Consider the following 13752-nt stretch of genomic DNA (forward strand, 5'->3'; position numbering starts at 1 on the left):
AGGTTTGCTCGGACGGCAGGGGATAGTTTCGTATATTGGCCCCTGGCAAATTTCTTAACTTGAGGCAACGGTGCGTATTTTTCAGCTATTATGGTTTTTTAATTAAATATATGGATACATTTTTCAATTCCGCGTTTCGGGCTTGTCTTGTTCTTGAAACTGATATCAGCCATTGACCTCCCATAGTTACTTCACAGCAAGTTGACAGTGAAATAGCAATAGTCGTCTAGCAAGAACTATGGTCAATCACATCCAGCTGTTTAGTACACAATGCTTTCCCGAACTGTTGCGTAGGGAAAGGGATTGTGTTTGCACTGGCAAGATCGCTTGGTGTCATAAATGAAAAATGCAGGTATAAATTTGAGGTTGCAGTGCATCAACCTCTTTTGCTATGAACCACTGCAAATCGACTTGTCAGGTCAAAGGAATACTACTATTTGTTTCCTCTGTTTTATTAAATTTGAAATCTTTGTGCCACTGATTGGCCAGCTACGCTTCGCCGTACTCCGAGTCTAGAAGCTTTGGATTGTTGAAAGTGCTGCTGATACAGAAGTAACTGGTGATGCAGATGATCTCTACAATGAGACTTATGATGAAGCTGTCACTGCTTTTGATAAGGACAACAAGCTTGCTGTATTAACGAAGTTGTTCCTGTTATTTGAAGATATTGTTTCTCTCTCTCTCTCTCTCTCTCTCTCTCTCTCTCTCTCTCTCTCTCTCTCTCTCTCTCTCTCTACTGCAGAGAAGTTCTGTGAAAATAAAACTTGATTTTCGTCGAATCCAGTAAGCATGTTTCCATTTATTTCTCTTTCTTTCTTTCTTTCTCTCACAAATATGCTGGATCGCTGTTACTCAAAGATATTTCACACGTTCGTTGTGAGATGGCTCTTTGAAAGTTGTTTGTTGTAGGGTTTAATGCCATTTTTCAGCACAAGATAGGCTATGCATGGCAGGCAATATAAATGGTGGAGGAAGAACCGGGGAGAAGAAAAATGAACGGAAAAAACTCCCGACCCATGATAACATACTGGCAAGCTTTCTCTGATAACCACATGGGCCAAATCCGAAACTCAAACACACGCAGACAGGTGAGATGGCCGCGATCCGTAATGGTGGGCTATTTAGACCACCCGGGGTACCCACCCCTTGAAAGAGCAGTGTAAGAAATAATAACATTATCGATTGGCACGTGCTAATCAGAGACATCCAGACTAATTTTGTCATAAGCTTGAGATTATTGGTTATTTTTAATTGAATTATCAGGGGTTAGCGCGAACGCAGACCCCCACACTAATAAATAACGACCCCGAGTCACCCACATTTGGGGTGATCGCAGGTTTCAGCCCAACCGAAGTGCAATGGAAAGGCCTCATCCTGGGGAAACCGCCTAGCTGATCACGGTACTCCCTGGTCCAGGTAAGTATGATTTCTTGACGTTTACTGACGTTTATCAACTGACATTTGTGTCTGGAGTAGGAAGTGTGCCTCTAAGTAATGAAAATAAATTAAAACGATTCAGGGCCATGGTACTGCTGATGTCTTAGTATTCCGAATAACTTTATAGCTTATGTTTCAACATTACAAAAGTAACTGAAATGTCTTCAAATAGTCCTTTATTTGCAATTTCAGTTTCTTTTACGGTGGATATATGCTATATAGGTTTGCTCGGACGGCAGGGGATAGTTTCGTATATTGGCCCCTGGCAAATTTCTTAACTTGAGGCAACGGTGCGTATTTTTCAGCTATTATGGTTTTTTAATTAAATATATGGATACATTTTTCAATTCCGCGTTTCGGGCTTGTCTTGTTCTTGAAACTGATATCAGCCATTGACCTCCCATAGTTACTTCACAGCAAGTTGACAGTGAAATAGCAATAGTCGTCTAGCAAGAACTATGGTCAATCACATCCAGCTGTTTAGTACACAATGCTTTCCCGAACTGTTGCGTAGGGAAAGGGATTGTGTTTGCACTGGCAAGATCGCTTGGTGTCATAAATGAAAAATGCAGGTATAAATTTGAGGTTGCAGTGCATCAACCTCTTTTGCTATGAACCACTGCAAATCGACTTGTCAGGTCAAAGGAATACTACTATTTGTTTCCTCTGTTTTATTAAATTTGAAATCTTTGTGCCACTGATTGGCCAGCTACGCTTCGCCGTACTCCGAGTCTAGAAGCTTTGGATTGTTGAAAGTGCTGCTGATACAGAAGTAACTGGTGATGCAGATGATCTCTACAATGAGACTTATGATGAAGCTGTCACTGCTTTTGATAAGGACAACAAGCTTGCTGTATTAACGAAGTTGTTCCTGTTATTTGAAGATATTGTTTCTCTCTCTCTCTCTCTCTCTCTCTCTCTCTCTCTCTCTCTCTCTCTCTCTCTCTATTGCAGAGAAGTTCTGTGAAAATAAAACTTGATTTTCGTCGAATCCAGTAAGCATGTTTCCATTTATTTCTCTTTCTTTCTTTCTTTCTCTCACAAATATGCTGGATCGCTGTTACTCAAAGATATTTCACACGTTCGTTGTGAGATGGCTCTTTGAAAGTTGTTTGTTGTAGGGTTTAATGCCATTTTTCAGCACAAGATAGGCTATGCATGGCAGGCAATATAAATGGTGGAGGAAGAACCGGGGAGAAGAAAAATGAACGGAAAAAACTCCCGACCCATGATAACATACTGGCAAGCTTTCTCTGATAACCACATGGGCCAAATCCGAAACTCAAACACACGCAGACAGGTGAGATGGCCGCGATCCGTAATGGTGGGCTATTTAGACCACCCGGGGTACCCACCCCTTGAAAGAGCAGTGTAAGAAATAATAACATTATCGATTGGCACGTGCTAATCAGAGACATCCAGACTAATTTTGTCCTAAGCTTGTGATTATTGGTTATTTTTAATTGAATTATCAGGGGTTAGCGCGAACGCAGACCCCCACACTAATAAATAACGACCCCGAGTCACCCACATTTGGGGTGATCGCAGGTTTCAGCCCAACCGAAGTGCAATGGAAAGGCCTCATCCTGGGGAAACCGCCTAGCTGATCACGGTACTCCCTGGTCCAGGTAAGTATGATTTCTTGACGTTTACTGACGTTTATCAACTGACATTTGTGTCTGGAGTAGGAAGTGTGCCTCTAAGTAATGAAAATAAATTAAAACGATTCAGGGCCATGGTACTGCTGATGTCTTAGTATTCCGAATAACTTTATAGCTTATGTTTCAACATTACAAAAGTAACTGAAATGTCTTCAAATAGTCCTTTATTTGCAATTTCAGTTTCTTTTACGGTGGATATATGCTATATAGGTTTGCTCGGACGGCAGGGGATAGTTTCGTATATTGGCCCCTGGCAAATTTCTTAACTTGAGGCAACGGTGCGTATTTTTCAGCTATTATGGTTTTTTAATTAAATATATGGATACATTTTTCAATTCCGCGTTTCGGGCTTGTCTTGTTCTTGAAACTGATATCAGCCATTGACCTCCCATAGTTACTTCACAGCAAGTCGACAGTGAAATAGCAATAGTCGTCTAGCAAGAACTATGGTCAATCACATCCAGCTGTTTAGTACACAATGCTTTCCCGAACTGTTACGTAGGGAAAGGGATTGTGTTTGCACTGGCAAGATCGCTTGGTGTCATAAATGAAAAATGCAGGTATAAATTTGAGGTTGCAGTGCATCAACCTCTTTTGCTATGAACCACTGCAAATCGACTTGTCAGGTCAAAGGAATACTACTATTTGTTTCCTCTGTTTTATTAAATTTGAAATCTTTGTGCCACTGATTGGCCAGCTACGCTTCGCCGTACTCCGAGTCTAGAAGCTTTGGATTGTTGAAAGTGCTGCTGATACAGAAGTAACTGGTGATGCAGATGATCTCTACAATGAGACTTATGATGAAGCTGTCACTGCTTTTGATAAGGACAACAAGCTTGCTGTATTAACGAAGTTGTTCCTGTTATTTGAAGATATTGTTTCTCTCTCTCTCTCTCTCTCTCTCTCTCTCTCTCTCTCTCTCTCTCTCTCTCTCTCTCTCTCTCTCTCTCTCTACTGCAGAGAAGTTCTGTGAAAATAAAACTTGATTTTCGTCGAATCCAGTAAGCATGTTTCCATTTATTTCTCTTTCTTTCTTTCTTTCTCTCACAAATATGCTGGATCGCTGTTACTCAAAGATATTTCACACGTTCGTTGTGAGATGGCTCTTTGAAAGTTGTTTGTTGTAGGGTTTAATGCCATTTTTCAGCACAAGATAGGCTATGCATGGCAGGCAATATAAATGGTGGAGGAAGAACCTGGGAGAAGAAAAATGAACGGAAAAAACTCCCGACCCATGATAACATACTGGCAAGCTTTCTCTGATAACCACATGGGCCAAATCCGAAACTCAAACACACGCAGACAGGTGAGATGGCCGCGATCCGTAATGGTGGGCTATTTAGACCACCCGGGGTACCCACCCCTTGAAAGAGCAGTGTAAGAAATAATAACATTATCGATTGGCACGTGCTAATCAGAGACATCCAGACTAATTTTGTCATAAGCTTGAGATTATTGGTTTTTTTAATTGAATTATCAGGGGTTAGCGCGAACGCAGACCCCCACACTAATAAATAACGACCCCGAGTCACCCACATTTGGGGTGATCGCAGGTTTCAGCCCAACCGAAGTGCAATGGAAAGGCCTCATCCTGGGGAAACCGCCTAGCTGATCACGGTACTCCCTGGTCCAGGTAAGTATGATTTCTTGACGTTTACTGACGTTTATCAACTGACATTTGTGTCTGGAGTAGGAAGTGTGCCTCTAAGTAATGAAAATAAATTAAAACGATTCAGGGCCATGGTACTGCTGATGTCTTAGTATTCCGAATAACTTTATAGCTTATGTTTCAACATTACAAAAGTAACTGAAATGTCTTCAAATAGTCCTTTATTTGCAATTTCAGTTTCTTTTACGGTGGATATATGCTATATAGGTTTGCTCGGACGGCAGGGGATAGTTTCGTATATTGGCCCCTGGCAAATTTCTTAACTTGAGGCAACGGTGCGTATTTTTCAGCTATTATGGTTTTTTAATTAAATATATGGATACATTTTTCAATTCCGCGTTTCGGGCTTGTCTTGTTCTTGAAACTGATATCAGCCATTGACCTCCCATAGTTACTTCACAGCAAGTTGACAGTGAAATAGCAATAGTCGTCTAGCAAGAACTATGGTCAATCACATCCAGCTGTTTAGTACACAATGCTTTCCCGAACTGTTACGTAGGGAAAGGGATTGTGTTTGCACTGGCAAGATCGCTTGGTGTCATAAATGAAAAATGCAGGTATAAATTTGAGGTTGCAGTGCATCAACCTCTTTTGCTATGAACCACTGCAAATCGACTTGTCAGGTCAAAGGAATACTACTATTTGTTTCCTCTGTTTTATTAAATTTGAAATCTTTGTGCCACTGATTGGCCAGCTACGCTTCGCCGTACTCCGAGTCTAGAAGCTTTGGATTGTTGAAAGTGCTGCTGATACAGAAGTAACTGGTGATGCAGATGATCTCTACAATGAGACTTATGATGAAGCTGTCACTGCTTTTGATAAGGACAACAAGCTTGCTGTATTAACGAAGTTGTTCCTGTTATTTGAAGATATTGTTTCTCTCTCTCTCTCTCTCTCTCTCTCTCTCTCTCTCTCTCTCTCTCTCTCTCTACTGCAGAGAAGTTCTGTGAAAATAAAACTTGATTTTCGTCGAATCCAGTAAGCATGTTTCCATTTATTTCTCTTTCTTTCTTTCTTTCTCTCACAAATATGCTGGATCGCTGTTACTCAAAGATATTTCACACGTTCGTTGTGAGATGGCTCTTTGAAAGTTGTTTGTTGTAGGGTTTAATGCCATTTTTCAGCACAAGATAGGCTATGCATGGCAGGCAATATAAATGGTGGAGGAAGAACCCGGGAGAAGAAAACTGAACGGAAAGAACTCCCGACCCATGATAACATACTGGCAAGCTTTCTCTGATAACCACATGGGCCAAATCCGAAACTCAAACACACGCAGACAGGTGAGATGGCCGCGATCCGTAATGGTGGGCTATTTAGACCACCCGGGGTACCCACCCCTTGAAAGAGCAGTGTAAGAAATAATAACATTATCGATTGGCACGTGCTAATCAGAGACATCCAGACTAATTTTGTCATAAGCTTGAGATTATTGGTTATTTTTAATTGAATTATCAGGGGTTAGCGCGAACGCAGACCCCCACACTAATAAATAACGACCCCGAGTCACCCACATTTGGGGTGATCGCAGGTTTCAGCCCAACCGAAGTGCAATGGAAAGGCCTCATCCTGGGGAAACCGCCTAGCTGATCACGGTACTCCCTGGTCCAGGTAAGTATGATTTCTTGACGTTTACTGACGTTTATCAACTGACATTTGTGTCTGGAGTAGGAAGTGTGCCTCTAAGTAATGAAAATAAATTAAAACGATTCAGGGCCATGGTACTGCTGATGTCTTAGTATTCCGAATAACTTTATAGCTTATGTTTCAACATTACAAAAGTAACTGAAATGTCTTCAAATAGTCCTTTATTTGCAATTTCAGTTTCTTTTACGGTGGATATATGCTATATAGGTTTGCTCGGACGGCAGGGGATAGTTTCGTATATTGGCCCCTGGCAAATTTCTTAACTTGAGGCAACGGTGCGTATTTTTCAGCTATTATGGTTTTTTAATTAAATATATGGATACATTTTTCAATTCCGCGTTTCGGGCTTGTCTTGTTCTTGAAACTGATATCAGCCATTGACCTCCCATAGTTACTTCACAGCAAGTTGACAGTGAAATAGCAATAGTCGTCTAGCAAGAACTATGGTCAATCACATCCAGCTGTTTAGTACACAATGCTTTCCCGAACTGTTACGTAGGGAAAGGGATTGTGTTTGCACTGGCAAGATCGCTTGGTGTCATAAATGAAAAATGCAGGTATAAATTTGAGGTTGCAGTGCATCAACCTCTTTTGCTATGAACCACTGCAAATCGACTTGTCAGGTCAAAGGAATACTACTATTTGTTTCCTCTGTTTTATTAAATTTGAAATCTTTGTGCCACTGATTGGCCAGCTACGCTTCGCCGTACTCCGAGTCTAGAAGCTTTGGATTGTGAAAGTGCTGCTGATACAGAAGTAACTGGTGATGCAGATGATCTCTACAATGAGACTTATGATGAAGCTGTCACTGCTTTTGATAAGGACAACAAGCTTGCTGTATTAACGAAGTTGTTCCTGTTATTTGAAGATATTGTTCTCTCTCTCTCTCTCTCTCTCTCTCTCTCTCTCTCTCTCTCTCTCTCTCTCTACTGCAGAGAAGTTCTGTGAAAATAAAACTTGATTTTCGTCGAATCCAGTAAGCATGTTTCCATTTATTTCTCTTTCTTCCTTTCTTTCTCTCACAAATATGCTGGATCGCTGTTACTCAAAGATATTTCACACGTTCGTTGTGAGATGGCTCTTTGAAACTTGTTTGTTGTAGGGTTTAATGCCATTTTTCAGCACAAGATACGCTATGCATGGCAGGCAATATAAATGGTGGAGGAAGAACCCGGGAGAAGAAAAATGAACGGAAAGAACTCCCGACCCATGAAAACATACTGGCAAGCTTTCTCTGATAACCACATGGGCCAAATCCGAAACTCAAACACACGCAGACAGGTGAGATGGCCGCGATCCGTAATGGTGGGCTATTTAGACCACCCGGGGTACCCACCCCTTGAAAGAGCAGTGTAAGAAATAATAACATTATCGATTGGCACGTGCTAATCAGAGACATCCAGACTAATCTTGTCCTAAGCTTGTGATTATTGGTTATTTTTAATTGAATTATCAGGGGTTAGCGCGAACGCAGACCCCCACACTAATAAATAACGACCCCGAGTCACCCACATTTGGGGTGATCGCAGGTTTCAGCCCAACCGAAGTGCAATGGAAAGGCCTCATCCTGGGGAAACCGCCTAGCTGATCACGGTACTCCCTGGTCCAGGTAAGTATGATTTCTTGACGTTTACTGACGTTTATCAACTGACATTTGTGTCTGGAGTAGGAAGTGTGCCTCTAAGTAATGAAAATAAATTAAAACGATTCAGGGCCATGGTACTGCTGATGTCTTAGTATTCCGAATAACTTTATAGCTTATGTTTCAACATTACAAAAGTAACTGAAATGTCTTCAAATAGTCCTTTATTTGCAATTTCAGTTTCTTTTACGGTGGATATATGCTATATAGGTTTGCTCGGACGGCAGGGGATAGTTTCGTATATTGGCCCCTGGCAAATTTCTTAACTTGAGGCAACGGTGCGTATTTTTCAGCTATTATGGTTTTTTAATTAAATATATGGATACATTTTTCAATTCCGCGTTTCGGGCTTGTCTTGTTCTTGAAACTGATATCAGCCATTGACCTCCCATAGTTACTTCACAGCAAGTCGACAGTGAAATAGCAATAGTCGTCTAGCAAGAACTATGGTCAATCACATCCAGCTGTTTAGTACACAATGCTTTCCCGAACTGTTACGTAGGGAAAGGGATTGTGTTTGCACTGGCAAGATCGCTTGGTGTCATAAATGAAAAATGCAGGTATAAATTTGAGGTTGCAGTGCATCAACCTCTTTTGCTATGAACCACTGCAAATCGACTTGTCAGGTCAAAGGAATACTACTATTTGTTTCCTCTGTTTTATTAAATTTGAAATCTTTGTGCCACTGATTGGCCAGCTACGCTTCGCCGTACTCCGAGTCTAGAAGCTTTGGATTGTTGAAAGTGCTGCTGATACAGAAGTAACTGGTGATGCAGATGATCTCTACAATGAGACTTATGATGAAGCTGTCACTGCTTTTGATAAGGACAACAAGCTTGCTGTATTAACGAAGTTGTTCCTGTTATTTGAAGATATTGTTTCTCTCTCTCTCTCTCTCTCTCTCTCTCTCTCTCTCTCTCTCTCTCTCTCTCTACTGCAGAGAAGTTCTGTGAAAATAAAACTTGATTTTCGTCGAATCCAGTAAGCATGTTTCCATTTATTTCTCTTTCTTTCTTTCTTTCTCTCACAAATATGCTGGATCGCTGTTACTCAAAGATATTTCACACGTTCGTTGTGAGATGGCTCTTTGAAAGTTGTTTGTTGTAGGGTTTAATGCCATTTTTCAGCACAAGATAGGCTATGCATGGCAGGCAATATAAATGGTGGAGGAAGAACCCGGGAGAAGAAAACTGAACGGAAAGAACTCCCGACCCATGATAACATACTGGCAAGCTTTCTCTGATAACCACATGGGCCAAATCCGAAACTCAAACACACGCAGACAGGTGAGATGGCCGCGATCCGTAATGGTGGGCTATTTAGACCACCCGGGGTACCCACCCCTTGAAAGAGCAGTGTAAGAAATAATAACATTATCGATTGGCACGTGCTAATCAGAGACATCCAGACTAATTTTGTCATAAGCTTGAGATTATTGGTTATTTTTAATTGAATTATCAGGGGTTAGCGCGAACGCAGACCCCCACACTAATAAATAACGACCCCGAGTCACCCACATTTGGGGTGATCGCAGGTTTCAGCCCAACCGAAGTGCAATGGAAAGGCCTCATCCTGGGGAAACCGCCTAGCTGATCACGGTACTCCCTGGTCCAGGTAAGTATGATTTCTTGACGTTTACTGACGTTTATCAACTGACATTTGTGTCTGGAGTAGGAAGTGTGCCTCTAAGTAATGAAAATAAATTAAAACGATTCAGGGCCATGGTACTGCTGATGTCTTAGTATTCCGAATAACTTTATAGCTTATGTTTCAACATTACAAAAGTAACTGAAATGTCTTCAAATAGTCCTTTATTTGCAATTTCAGTTTCTTTTACGGTGGATATATGCTATATAGGTTTGCTCGGACGGCAGGGGATAGTTTCGTATATTGGCCCCTGGCAAATTTCTTAACTTGAGGCAACGGTGCGTATTTTTCAGCTATTATGGTTTTTTAATTAAATATATGGATACATTTTTCAATTCCGCGTTTCGGGCTTGTCTTGTTCTTGAAACTGATATCAGCCATTGACCTCCCATAGTTACTTCACAGCAAGTTGACAGTGAAATAGCAATAGTCGTCTAGCAAGAACTATGGTCAATCACATCCAGCTGTTTAGTACACAATGCTTTCCCGAACTGTTGCGTAGGGAAAGGGATTGTGTTTGCACTGGCAAGATCGCTTGGTGTCATAAATGAAAAATGCAGGTATAAATTTGAGGTTGCAGTGCATCAACCTCTTTTGCTATGAACCACTGCAAATCGACTTGTCAGGTCAAAGGAATACTACTATTTGTTTCCTCTGTTTTATTAAATTTGAAATCTTTGTGCCACTGATTGGCCAGCTACGCTTCGCCGTACTCCGAGTCTAGAAGCTTTGGATTGTTGAAAGTGCTGCTGATACAGAAGTAACTGGTGATGCAGATGATCTCTACAATGAGACTTATGATGAAGCTGTCACTGCTTTTGATAAGGACAACAAGCTTGCTGTATTAACGAAGTTGTTCCTGTTATTTGAAGATATTGTTTCTCTCTCTCTCTCTCTCTCTCTCTCTCTCTCTCTCTCTCTCTCTCTCTCTCTCTCTACTGCAGAGAAGTTCTGTGAAAATAAAACTTGATTTTCGTCGAATCCAGTAAGCATGTTTCCATTTATTTCTCTTTCTTTCTTTCTTTCTCTCACAAATATGCTGGATCGCTGTTACTCAAAGATATTTCACACGTTCGTTGTGAGATGGCTCTTTGAAAGTTGTTTGTTGTAGGGTTTAATGCCATTTTTCAGCACAAGATAGGCTATGCATGGCAGGCAATATAAATGGTGGAGGAAGAACCCGGGAGAAGAAAACTGAACGGAAAGAACTCCCGACCCATGATAACATACTGGCAAGCTTTCTCTGATAACCACATGGGCCAAATCCGAAACTCAAACACACGCAGACAGGTGAGATGGCCGCGATCCGTAATGGTGGGCTATTTAGACCACCCGGGGTACCCACCCCTTGAAAGAGCAGTGTAAGAAATAATAACATTATCGATTGGCACGTGCTAATCAGAGACATCCACACTAATTTTGTCATAAGCTTGAGATTATTGGTTATTTTTAATTGAATTATCAGGGGTTAGCGCGAACGCAGACCCCCACACTAATAAATAACGACCCCGAGTCACCCACATTTGGGGTGATCGCAGGTTTCAGCCCAACCGAAGTGCAATGGAAAGGCCTCATCCTGGGGAAACCGCCTAGCTGATCACGGTACTCCCTGGTCCAGGTAAGTATGATTTCTTGACGTTTACTGACGTTTATCAACTGACATTTGTGTCTGGAGTAGGAAGTGTGCCTCTAAGTAATGAAAATAAATTAAAACGATTCAGGGCCATGGTACTGCTGATGTCTTAGTATTCCGAATAACTTTATAGCTTATGTTTCAACATTACAAAAGTAACTGAAATGTCTTCAAATAGTCCTTTATTTGCAATTTCAGTTTCTTTTACGGTGGATATATGCTATATAGGTTTGCTCGGACGGCAGGGGATAGTTTCGTATATTGGCCCCTGGCAAATTTCTTAACTTGAGGCAACGGTGCGTATTTTTCAGCTATTATGGTTTTTTAATTAAATATATGGATACATTTTTCAATTCCGCGTTTCGGGCTTGTCTTGTTCTTGAAACTGATATCAGCCATTGACCTCCCATAGTTACTTCACAGCAAGTTGACAGTGAAATAGCAATAGTCGTCTAGCAAGAACTATGGTCAATCACATCCAGCTGTTTAGTACACAATGCTTTCCCGAACTGTTGCGTAGGGAAAGGGATTGTGTTTGCACTGGCAAGATCGCTTGGTGTCATAAATGAAAAATGCAGGTATAAATTTGAGGTTGCAGTGCATCAACCTCTTTTGCTATGAACCACTGCAAATCGACTTGTCAGGTCAAAGGAATACTACTATTTGTTTCCTCTGTTTTATTAAATTTGAAATCTTTGTGCCACTGATTGGCCAGCTACGCTTCGCCGTACTCCGAGTCTAGAAGCTTTGGATTGTTGAAAGTGCTGCTGATACAGAAGTAACTGGTGATGCAGATGATCTCTACAATGAGACTTATGATGAAGCTGTCACTGCTTTTGATAAGGACAACAAGCTTGCTGTATTAACGAAGTTGTTCCTGTTATTTGAAGATATTGTTTCTCTCTCTCTCTCTCTCTCTCTCTCTCTCTCTCTCTCTCTCTCTCTACTGCAGAGAAGTTCTGTGAAAATAAAACTTGATTTTCGTCGAATCCAGTAAGCATGTTTCCATTTATTTCTCTTTCTTTCTTTCTTTCTCTCACAAATATGCTGGATCGCTGTTACTCAAAGATATTTCACACGTTCGTTGTGAGATGGCTCTTTGAAAGTTGTTTGTTGTAGGGTTTAATGCCATTTTTCAGCACAAGATAGGCTATGCATGGCAGGCAATATAAATGGTGGAGGAAGAACCCGGGAGAAGAAAACTGAACGGAAAGAACTCCCGACCCATGATAACATACTGGCAAGCTTTCTCTGATAACCACATGGGCCAAATCCGAAACTCAAACACACGCAGACAGGTGAGATGGCCGCGATCCGTAATGGTGGGCTATTTAGACCACCCGGGGTACCCACCCCTTGAAAGAGCAGTGTAAGAAATAATAACATTATCGATTGGCACGTGCTAATCAGAGACATCCAGACTAATTTTGTCATAAGCTTGAGATTATTGGTTATTTTTAATTGAATTATCAGGGGTTAGCGCGAACGCAGACCCCCACACTAATAAATAACGACCCCGAGTCACCCACATTTGGGGTGATCGCAGGTTTCAGCCCAACCGAAGTGCAATGGAAAGGCCTCATCCTGGGGAAACCGCCTAGCTGATCACGGTACTCCCTGGTCCAGGTAAGTATGATTTCTTGACGTTTACTGACGTTTATCAACTGACATTTGTGTCTGGAGTAGGAAGTGTGCCTCTAAGTAATGAAAATAAATTAAAACGATTCAGGGCCATGGTACTGCTGATGTCTTAGTATTCCGAATAACTTTATAGCTTATGTTTCAACATTACAAAAGTAACTGAAATGTCTTCAAATAGTCCTTTATTTGCAATTTCAGTTTCTTTTACGGTGGATATATGCTATATAGGTTTGCTCGGACGGCAGGGGATAGTTTCGTATATTGGCCCCTGGCAAATTTCTTAACTTGAGGCAACGGTGCGTATTTTTCAGCTATTATGGTTTTTTAATTAAATATATGGATACATTTTTCAATTCCGCGTTTCGGGCTTGTCTTGTTCTTGAAACTGATATCAGCCATTGACCTCCCATAGTTACTTCACAGCAAGTTGACAGTGAAATAGCAATAGTCGTCTAGCAAGAACTATGGTCAATCACATCCAGCTGTTTAGTACACAATGCTTTCCCGAACTGTTGCGTAGGGAAAGGGATTGTGTTTGCACTGGCAAGATCGCTTGGTGTCATAAATGAAAAATGCAGGTATAAATTTGAGGTTGCAGTGCATCAACCTCTTTTGCTATGAACCACTGCAAATCGACTTGTCAGGTCAAAGGAATACTACTATTTGTTTCCTCTGTTTTATTAAATTTGAAATCTTTGTGCCACTGATTGGCCAGCTACGCTTCGCCGTACTCCGAGTCTAGAAGCTTTGGATTGTTGAAAGTGCTGCTGATACA

At 41.2% G+C, this 13752-nt stretch overlaps 8 non-coding genes across 8 annotated transcripts; all 8 read right to left on the reverse strand.

Annotated features, from left to right (window-relative positions):
- Nucleotides 1-1260: 1260 nt before the first annotated feature.
- Nucleotides 1261-1424, reverse strand: LOC149778105 (U1 spliceosomal RNA). Its single transcript, XR_016415792.1, has one exon. It is a non-coding gene; the product is annotated as a U1 spliceosomal RNA (small nuclear RNA).
- Nucleotides 1425-2909: 1485 nt separating this feature from the next.
- Nucleotides 2910-3073, reverse strand: LOC149778106 (U1 spliceosomal RNA). The gene has a single exon (XR_016415794.1). It is a non-coding gene; the product is annotated as a U1 spliceosomal RNA (small nuclear RNA).
- Nucleotides 3074-4575: 1502 nt separating this feature from the next.
- Nucleotides 4576-4739, reverse strand: LOC149778107 (U1 spliceosomal RNA). The gene has a single exon (XR_016415795.1). It is a non-coding gene; the product is annotated as a U1 spliceosomal RNA (small nuclear RNA).
- A 1483-nt stretch (nucleotides 4740-6222) lies between these two features.
- On the reverse strand, nucleotides 6223-6386 carry LOC149778108 (U1 spliceosomal RNA). Its single transcript, XR_016415796.1, has one exon. It is a non-coding gene; the product is annotated as a U1 spliceosomal RNA (small nuclear RNA).
- Nucleotides 6387-7867: 1481 nt separating this feature from the next.
- Nucleotides 7868-8031, reverse strand: LOC149778109 (U1 spliceosomal RNA). Its single transcript, XR_016415797.1, has one exon. It is a non-coding gene; the product is annotated as a U1 spliceosomal RNA (small nuclear RNA).
- A 1483-nt stretch (nucleotides 8032-9514) lies between these two features.
- LOC149778110 (U1 spliceosomal RNA) lies at nucleotides 9515-9678 on the reverse strand. The gene has a single exon (XR_016415798.1). It is a non-coding gene; the product is annotated as a U1 spliceosomal RNA (small nuclear RNA).
- Nucleotides 9679-11165: 1487 nt separating this feature from the next.
- Nucleotides 11166-11329, reverse strand: LOC149778111 (U1 spliceosomal RNA). Its single transcript, XR_016415800.1, has one exon. It is a non-coding gene; the product is annotated as a U1 spliceosomal RNA (small nuclear RNA).
- Nucleotides 11330-12806: 1477 nt separating this feature from the next.
- On the reverse strand, nucleotides 12807-12970 carry LOC149778112 (U1 spliceosomal RNA). Its single transcript, XR_016415801.1, has one exon. It is a non-coding gene; the product is annotated as a U1 spliceosomal RNA (small nuclear RNA).
- Nucleotides 12971-13752: the final 782 nt, after the last annotated feature.

This window comes from Sinohyriopsis cumingii, chromosome 17, assembly GCF_028554795.1.
Source record: "Sinohyriopsis cumingii isolate HCF-2022 chromosome 17, ASM2855479v2, whole genome shotgun sequence".
In the NCBI taxonomy this organism is placed as follows: Eukaryota; Metazoa; Mollusca; class Bivalvia; order Unionida; family Unionidae; genus Sinohyriopsis; species Sinohyriopsis cumingii.